At 38.0% G+C, this 8760-nt stretch overlaps 1 pseudogene; it reads left to right on the top strand.

Moving 5' to 3' along the window:
* The first annotated feature begins 5753 nt into the window (after nt 1–5753).
* LOC131400473 (small ribosomal subunit protein uS2-like) lies at nt 5754–6649 on the top strand (annotated as a pseudogene).
* The last annotated feature ends 2111 nt before the right edge of the window (nt 6650–8760 follow it).

The raw sequence follows: 8760 nt of genomic DNA, 5'->3' as shown, positions 1-8760 counted from the left end.
CATTTGTTTGGAGTGGAAAGTGTCTTTTACGTCTCCGATCGAATCCCCGAACCTCTCATAACAAACTGAAATAAGCCACTGTGACTACAGAGGAAGAAAAGAGGATCATAGTGTCACATGACACATGGGAAGTGGTAGGAGCCAGAGCATGCACGGCCTTATAGGCCACATTAACATTTTTGGTCTTTATCTGGAAATCATGGGAAGCCATTGATTGATTTAAGGTAGGGGTGTGTGTGTGTGTGTGTGTGTGTGTGTGTGTGAGGGACATGTTCGGATTCACATTTTTAAAAGTTCTCACCAGTTGAAGTATTGAGGAATAGATTAAAAGGGAACAATTTGGACAATTTAGATATAGGGAAACAATCTATGGTGCTACTTTATTTGTGCACCTGGAAAGATGGTGAATTAGAGTGGTGGTGATGGAGACGAGAAATGTGGACATCTTCAAGATGTACTGGACTAAAAACTAGATTTTTGACGTGTGAAATTTATTGGACAATTTATTGCACATTTATGCTTTTCACTAAGATAAAACATGTTAGGAGATGTGGGTTCAGTGTTAAGGAGAAGGTTACATGTACAGTGGGAGAATTTTTGTGAATATCCTTTAAGACATTTAAATGAAAATCTCAAATTTCAAGAAAACACTTGGGTATGGATTTCTGAGGTGAGTTCTCGGACAGAGATACAAATCTGTGAATCATCACATATGGGATTTATTAAAAACTTTGGAGCTGGATAGGACAGAGGAAAGAGCTTACAAATATATAAGCCTGGTAAAGAAGAACTGGTATTCAGCCCCAAAAGAAGTTAAAATTAAACTAAAAATAAATATTTTTGCAAACATAATTTTTAAAAAGGATTCCTAATAAGAAGATATATAACAAATGGCTTTAATAAGATAGAGGTTTATTTCTTTCTCACCTAAAATAAGTTACATGTGTATGCAATCCAGGGATGGTTTGATAGCTCCAAGGTTACCATCATCCTTAGCAAGTGATTTTGATTCTCAAGTTCTCCTCTGGTTCCAAGATTCCTGATGTAGCTCTAACCTCACGTCTTTGTTCCAGGCAGGGAATGGAGAAAGGATGGAGAATATCCAGAAGACTTACCTGATTTATGCTCCATCTCATTGTTTACTCCTAGGTGCAAGACCACCCGGAAATGTAGTTTTGGGCTGGGCACATTGTCATCTGGAATGAAATGTGCTTTCTGTTACTAAAGGAGAAAATAGGCACTGAGGAGGCAACTAGCTGTCTCCACTATAAACATACTGTGGAAATATCACTCTCATACTCTACTGTTTATGGTGTATAGTATTACTGACTTTATGAATGAATTTTGGCAAATTACATTCAAATATTTAAAATTTTTTTACACTTTTGACGGAGTGTTTTCACTTTTAGGAAGTTATGCTAATGAAACAGAGTAATTCTGTCTCACCAAGCAGACTCTGGAAGTTTACAGCTATGGGCATCTTGGTATTAGGTTGGAAACAACCCAAGTGTCAAGAAGACCAGTCAAAGTTGTAGGTTTGGATATCAACTAATTACTTCTTGAATGGGGTACGGGATACAGTTGTGCCCTTTAGGATAATTCACACTGGAGCTCCAGGACCCATTATTTTAATAATAAAGCTTAAATAGTTACGTCAAACTTAGGCCTTTCACTTAAGTTTTGGTATCCTACACTCTGGTCAGCTTCCCCAAAATAATCTCTTCTTTCACCCTCACCTGTCCAATGCTCTATAGCCTGCTGCCAATTAAATATTATATATTGATCTATTATGTTGTCATTACTGGAGACAAGTAAGCCTTATCATCATCTAATTATATTTAGTGTTGTCATTCAGAGATTTCATGTCCTGGTCAATGAAGAATATAATACTTGGTTCATTCTTCATCTCGCAAAAACCCGTTGAAATTTCTTTCTTCCTATATATGGTGGGAGACCACCCGTTATAATCAATTTGTTTCTGTAGGATTTTCATTTTCTTAAGCAATTTGGTTATGTAACAAATATTGAGAAGGGTACAAATTTGCTTTTCACAAAAAGATAATTACTTAACAGAAAAGAATATTATATACATTGCACTCCCTTATCATTAAAATTAACTTAAATAAAAATTATATCACCTTTCATTTGTATTATAACTTTCTTGTTGTTAAACTTCATATTAAATTTTCTTTTATCATTATAACTAAAGAGTCATGCTTTTATTCAGAGACTCAACTTGTTCCAAATAATTACAAGTGGTATTTTCTCTATTCTGCATATATTGTCAAAACTTAGACAGTGAGAATCCTTTTTAACTGAGGTCATTTGTTCTTGCACTATCCAAGCCATCTTTGAAATCCTCCTCATTTTTGGGCAGCCATAACATGTTCCAGGTCACAGGATTAGCTATTATCCAAGAAGTGCTAGTTCTTTTTTACAAAGGAAAAAAAAAGGGTATTAGAAAGTAAATTCTGGGCATTGGGGACTGCATATCAGATTTTTCCACATGAGTAAATCTAGTAGATAGGATGAGATTAATGCTGGGTCAAATTCTAGCTAGGACTAGAAAAGATAGTACTTTTAAAAGGCCACAAGTTCACAATATTTCCAGTTTAATGTTATTAAATCCTTATTTTTTTGGTGTGAAGTTTATTTTATCAATAACATGCACACTTAGATTATTAATCTTTCCCCAATGTTTTATTTATTTATTTCTTTTTCTTTTTGTGAGGAAGATCGGCCCTCAGCTAACATCTGCCAATCCTCCTCTTTTTTTGCTGAGGAAGACTGGCCCTGGGCTAACATCCATGCCCATCTTCCTCCACTTTATATGGGACGCCGCCACAGCATGGCTTGCCAAGCAGTGCGTCGGTCCGCGCCTGGGATCTGAACTGGCGAACCCCGGGCCGCTGCAGGGGAGCGCACGCACTTAACTGCTTGTGCCACCAGGCCGGCCCCTCCCAAAAGTTTTAAATAAGCCTTTCTTTCTTTAATAATTCTTATGTTTCATTGACTTCCATTTTAGAGTCACTTCATTGCCTTTCACGACTGGTTACAGTAAGAGAAAGAAATGTTCTCTAATGTGTCTATCCTTTTCAGTCATCTTATTGATAGGTAGTGAAATAAAATATATAGAAATAAAAGTTCCATTTATTTCATATTGTAGAAATGAAGTAAGTTCTAGTAAACTAGAGATTGAAGTAATTATTTTTAAAGTAGAATGTCAAAATGTATACTAATTAAGTTTTGTGACACGAATTTATGTTTTAAGCTAAAGAAAAAAAACTCATTCTATGGAATTATCTTTAGCAAATATAATAATTAGTGGTACCATTTAGTGTGCTGTTATGAAGCACACCATTTGTCTCAATAATCCTTGTGCAAATATGAAATGCAAGCACCTAATTAGTTAATTTATTAATCATTTATTTAAAATATGTATTGATTATGTACTCTGTGCCAAATGTTCTTCAAGGTTTAGGGATACGATGATAAACAGGATACTTATGTCTCTCCCCTCCCCAAAGTTACAAAACAGTTGAGAAAACATCCAATTAAATAAATGATTAGAATGTAGCTTGATTAATGTTATGGTGGGAGAAACTAGAATTTTATGGAAACCTATGACAAGGGAACAAAACCTTGTCTTAGTGATGGTCTTTCTGAGAATGTCACCTTTAGGTTTAGAACTAGAGAATTAACAGGACTTAGCCAGAGAGAAGGCGGAGGTTGCATAGTGGAAGTGATGGCCTTGCGGATGGCAAAGTAGTCATGGGGCCAAAGAGTAAACGTCATCTATTTTTAGGTGTCAGACATTATCCAAAGGGCAAATGTAAGTCACTGAAGGGACTTAGGTGGTGAACAATCAGATTTGCATTTTTAGAAATAGTACATAGACTAGAATTGGGAACTGTGGAGGAACAGGGCTAGAGGCAACAGAGCAATTAAGGATGCTGTTTCAGAACACACTAAGGGAAGATAATGACTTAGAACAGTGTGGGGCAAGTGACGATAAGACAGAAGGATAGAAAATAACCCATATCCAAACCATCAAAAGAGCTTGTTGAATTTAACATCAAAATGTTTCCAGAATCTGATCACTGCTCACCATCTGCCTTTCTACCATCCTGGTACAAGCCAAAAATACATCTCACCTCAATTATTGCAATAACTTTTTAACTAGGGTTGCCAGATTTAGCCAATAAACATTTTATCGGGCAACCCTGCTCCTAACTGCTCTCCCACCTTCTGCCTCTCTTCCCATGTCAGTCTCCTCTCAACATGGCAGCCAGAGTACCGTTATGAAAATGCAACTCAGTCTTGAAAAGTTCTAAAGAGCCCAACTGATCACGATGTATTACGTTTTTTATACACTGCTGGGTTAAATTTGCTAATATTTTGTCTAGGATCTTTGCATTTATGCTAATAAGTGCTTTGGTCTCCGGTTTCTCTTTCTCAGTCTGCCATGGTCAGGTTTTGCTATTGAAGTTATACTCTCATTATTAAATGAACTGTGGAGTAATGTATTTCTTTTTCTCCTCCATTCTCTGGAAATGTGTTTATAAGACTAGATTTATCTTTTCTTTGCCATTTTTTAGAATTGGCCTGAAAACCACTTAAGCCTGGTGTTCGTTATTATTTTACATTTTAAAATACTGATTCAATATATTTGTTATAAGACAATGTTTTTGAGTCCATTTTTATAACATTATTTTCTAGGAAATTGACCATTTTGTCTAAATTTTCAAGCTTATTGTCATAAAATTCTTCATTGTTTTCTCTTTGTAGATAACAAAGTTTTATCTCTACTTATGTCCTTTTTCCCTTTTTCCTCCCTCATATTGTTTATATGCGCTGCTGTTCTTGATTAATTTTGACAGTGTCTGTGTGGTTTTATTTCTCTTTTTAAAATAATAAACTTGTGTCTTGGTGATTCTCTCCATTGTGTACTTGTTTTGAATTTCTTAAATTTCTGATCTTATACTTATTATCTCCTAACCTATATTCTTTGGTTTATTCTCTTGTTCATATACTATTCTGATTTGTGTGTTTGAAATTCTCATGAAGTATTTTTTTCTATTTGTCAAAATTTCATGTAACTGTTAGTTAGATATAGATGTCCAACTGATATAAGCTTATTTTATTTAATCTTTTATTTCTGCAAGAATATTTTAGAAGTAGTGCTGTGCAATTCCTGTTGATGATTTTACCTTATGTATGAATTTCCTGAATAAGGAGCTGGTTACCTAACTAAAATCTGAAGAAGTGAACAATGAAGGATTAGTATAATTGTGATAATCAGTGTCATTATCAATTTTAATAGATTTGATACATTTCAGTATTCATTCTTCATTTTGAAGCTCAAATGGTCTCATCTTCGGCTAATGGAAGTCGAAGTTGCCTCTTGTGTCCTTTTGTAGTCTGTGATAGAGTCTAGGTATAGGATTTCAGAAATGACAAGATGACCAGGCTCATCTTGGATATTTCTAGCCACAGCTTGGAATCAGACCTATCTCCAAGAAGCCCTGGTAGTTCCTTTTAGTGGAAAATGATATTTGGAAATTACATTGGGGTAGTAGATTTGCTTTTTCTACTGGGTTGTCACAGCTCCTCAGGCATTTCAGTGGAGAGCTAACAGACATGTATTTTATTTATTTTAGAAAGAGAAAAATAAATTCTACCTTTTCACAAAACCTAGTGAGGAGTCCATATGGCGTTGTCCTGGGTTCCTGTCAGAAGAGGAAACTTGCACTATGTCCAGGGCCCTTGATGTTCTGCAAATGAAGGAGGAGGATGTCCTCAAATTCCGTACAGCTGGAACCTACTAAGGTGGCACCAACCTCGACTTCCAAATGGAACAGTACATCTACAAAAGGAAAAGTGATGGCATCTACATCATAAATCTGAAGAGAACCTGGGAGGAGTTTCTGCTGGCAGCTCATGCCATTGCTGCCACTGAAAATCCAGCTGATGTCAGTATCATATCCTCCAGGACCACTGGCCAGTGGGCTGTGCTGAAGGTTGTAGCTGTCACCGGGGCCACTTTTACTGCTGGCCGCTTCACTCCTGGAACTTTCACTAACCAGATCCAGGCAGCCTTCCTGGAGCCGTGACTTCTGGTGCTTACTGATCCCAGGACTAGCCACCAGCCTCTTACAGAGGCGTCTTAAGTTAACTTGCCTACCATCATTCTGTGTAACACCGATTTTCCTCTGCGCTATGTGGACATTGCCATCCCATGCAGCCACAAGGAAGCCCACTCGGTGGGTCTGATGTGGTGGAGACTGGGCCAGGAGTTTCTGCGCCTGTGCGGCACCATCTCCCGTGCGTACTCGCGGGAGGTCTGCCTGATCTTTACTTCTACAGGGATCCTGAGGAGGCTGGAAAGGAAGGGCAGGCCGCTGCTAACAAGGCTGTGATCAAGGAAGAATTTCAGGGTGAATGGACCTCTCCAGCTCCTGAGTTGACTGCTATTAAACTCGAGGTCGCAGACTGCTGCGAAGGCGTGCAGGTGTCTTCTGCGCCTATTCCGCGGTTCCCTAAATTGCCTACTGAAGACCAGAGCGCCCGGCCCGCCACTGAAAACTGCCCTGCAGCTCCCACTGCTCACGCTGGTGAATGGGTAGGAACGACCACTGAGTGGTCTTAAGCTTTTTTCTTCCACAGGCTCTTAAATAGAAAATGGAGGGCCGGCCCGTGGCTTAGCGGTTAAGTGCGCGTTCTCCGCTACTGGCGGCCCGGGTTCGGATCCCGGGCGCGCACCGACGCACCGCATGTCTGGCCATGCTGAGGCCGCGTCCCACATACAGCAACTAGAAGGATGTGCAACTACGACATACAACTATCTACTGGGGCTTTGGGGGAAGAAAAGGAGGAGGATTGGCAATAGATGTTAGCTCAGAGCCGGTCTTCCTCAGCAAAAAGAGGAGGATTAGCATGGATGTTAGCTCAGGGCTGGTGTTCCTCACAAAAAAAAAAAAAAAAAAAAAAGGAAATATAAAGTTGATGGAAAATAAAGTTTGTTTAAAAAATAAGTAAATAAATAAATTCAAAGTTCATAATACTGATTTCCCAAATTTAAATGGAGATTAAAGGATTTTATTTAACTTGATTTACATCTTTATCCTGTCTTTTATACTGAAAATCTTGGTTCCTAATGATACTAGTATAATTACTTGTATGCTTTAATCTACTTTGTAGTGGAGGGTGTGTGTATGTTTATAATAGTTTTAAAATTATACCAACATTAAAGTTAATTAATGACAGGACCACTAACTGCAACTTAAGATTTAGTCTATTTTTGGTCACACTTAGGTATATACAGTCAAAATTCTATTTTTAAATTCATTGAGATAAATATCCTTGCCATTATGCCACAATTTGATATAAAGTGAGTTTCAATTTATTTTTTATTTTAGGGATTACTTCACTTTTTTCTTTTTTGTTTAATGTTATCTTTCAAATGTATTAAAAACGAACAAAGTTTTAAGGTCAAAACTATAAAACAAGGCACATTAGAAAATATCTAGGGGCCGGCCTGGTGGCATAGCGGTTAAGTGCACACTCTCCGCTTCCGCGGCCCCGGGGTTCACCGGTTCGGATCCCGGGCGTGCACCGACGCACCGCTTATCAAGCCATGCTGTGGCGGCATCCCATATAAAGTAGAGGAGGATGGGCACTGATGTTAGCCCAGGGCCAGTCTTCCTCAGCAAAAAAGAGGAGGATTGGCATCGGATGTTAGCTCAGGGCTAATCTTCCTCACAAAAGAAAAGAAAATATCTAGCATTTATCCTTGTTCTTCCCACCATTTCTCTTTTGTTTCTTCCCATCTAAAGTTTACTATTTCTTTTTTTTTTTTAAAGATTTTATTTATTTATTTATTTTCCCCCCAAAGCCCCAGTAGATAGTTGCACGTCGTAGCTGCACATCCTTCTAGTTGCTGCATGTGGGACGCGGCCCCAGCATGGCCAGAGAAGTGGCGCGTCGGTGCGTGCCCGGGATCCGAACCCCGGGCCACCAGTAGCGGAGCGCGCGCACCCAACCGCCAAGCCACGGGGCCGGCCCTACTAGTTCTTTTAATTAATTTTTGGTTTATCCTTCCATTGTTTCTTTTTGAAAATATTAGCAAATATGTATGTATATGTGTATGAGAGTGTGTGTATGAGTTCCCACACCTTTGTTACCCAAAAGATAACCAGAAAGGTGTAACATATTCCATTGTTCTTTTTATTTTTTGTGACTATTTTGCTTTTGCAAATAGCAAGTAAATAAATAGCTCTGTGTATAAGTCATTTCACATTTCTGTGAGTGTATCTTAGGGATAGATTCTTAGAAGTGGGATGATTTCTGAGTCAAAGGGTAAATGCCTGTGTAATTTTGCTAATTGATAATTGGCTAATATCAAATTCTTAGAGGTGGTATGGTTTTGCATTTCCACTAGCAGTGTGTAAAAATGATTGTTTTCTCACAGCCTTAGCAACAGAGTATGTTGTCAAAGTGTTCTGCTTTGCCAAGGTTGGAAATGATACCTCAGTGTAGTTTCCATTTGTATTTCTCTTATTATGTATGTGATTACTTCATATGATTAAGGGCCATCGCTGGTTCTTTCTCTGTGTACTGTTTTCCATATTATTTGCCTATTTTTTATTCTAAAGTTTTGGGACTTTTTCTTCTTATTTTTCAGAAGTTCTTTATATAATAGCAATATTTGCCCTCTGTATGTGGTATAAGATGCAAATATTTTATCCAACTTTGTCATTT

This window comes from Diceros bicornis, chromosome X, assembly GCF_020826845.1.
Source record: "Diceros bicornis minor isolate mBicDic1 chromosome X, mDicBic1.mat.cur, whole genome shotgun sequence".
Taxonomy (NCBI): domain Eukaryota; kingdom Metazoa; phylum Chordata; class Mammalia; order Perissodactyla; family Rhinocerotidae; genus Diceros; species Diceros bicornis.
This window is presented reverse-complemented; position numbering and strand designations above follow the sequence as displayed.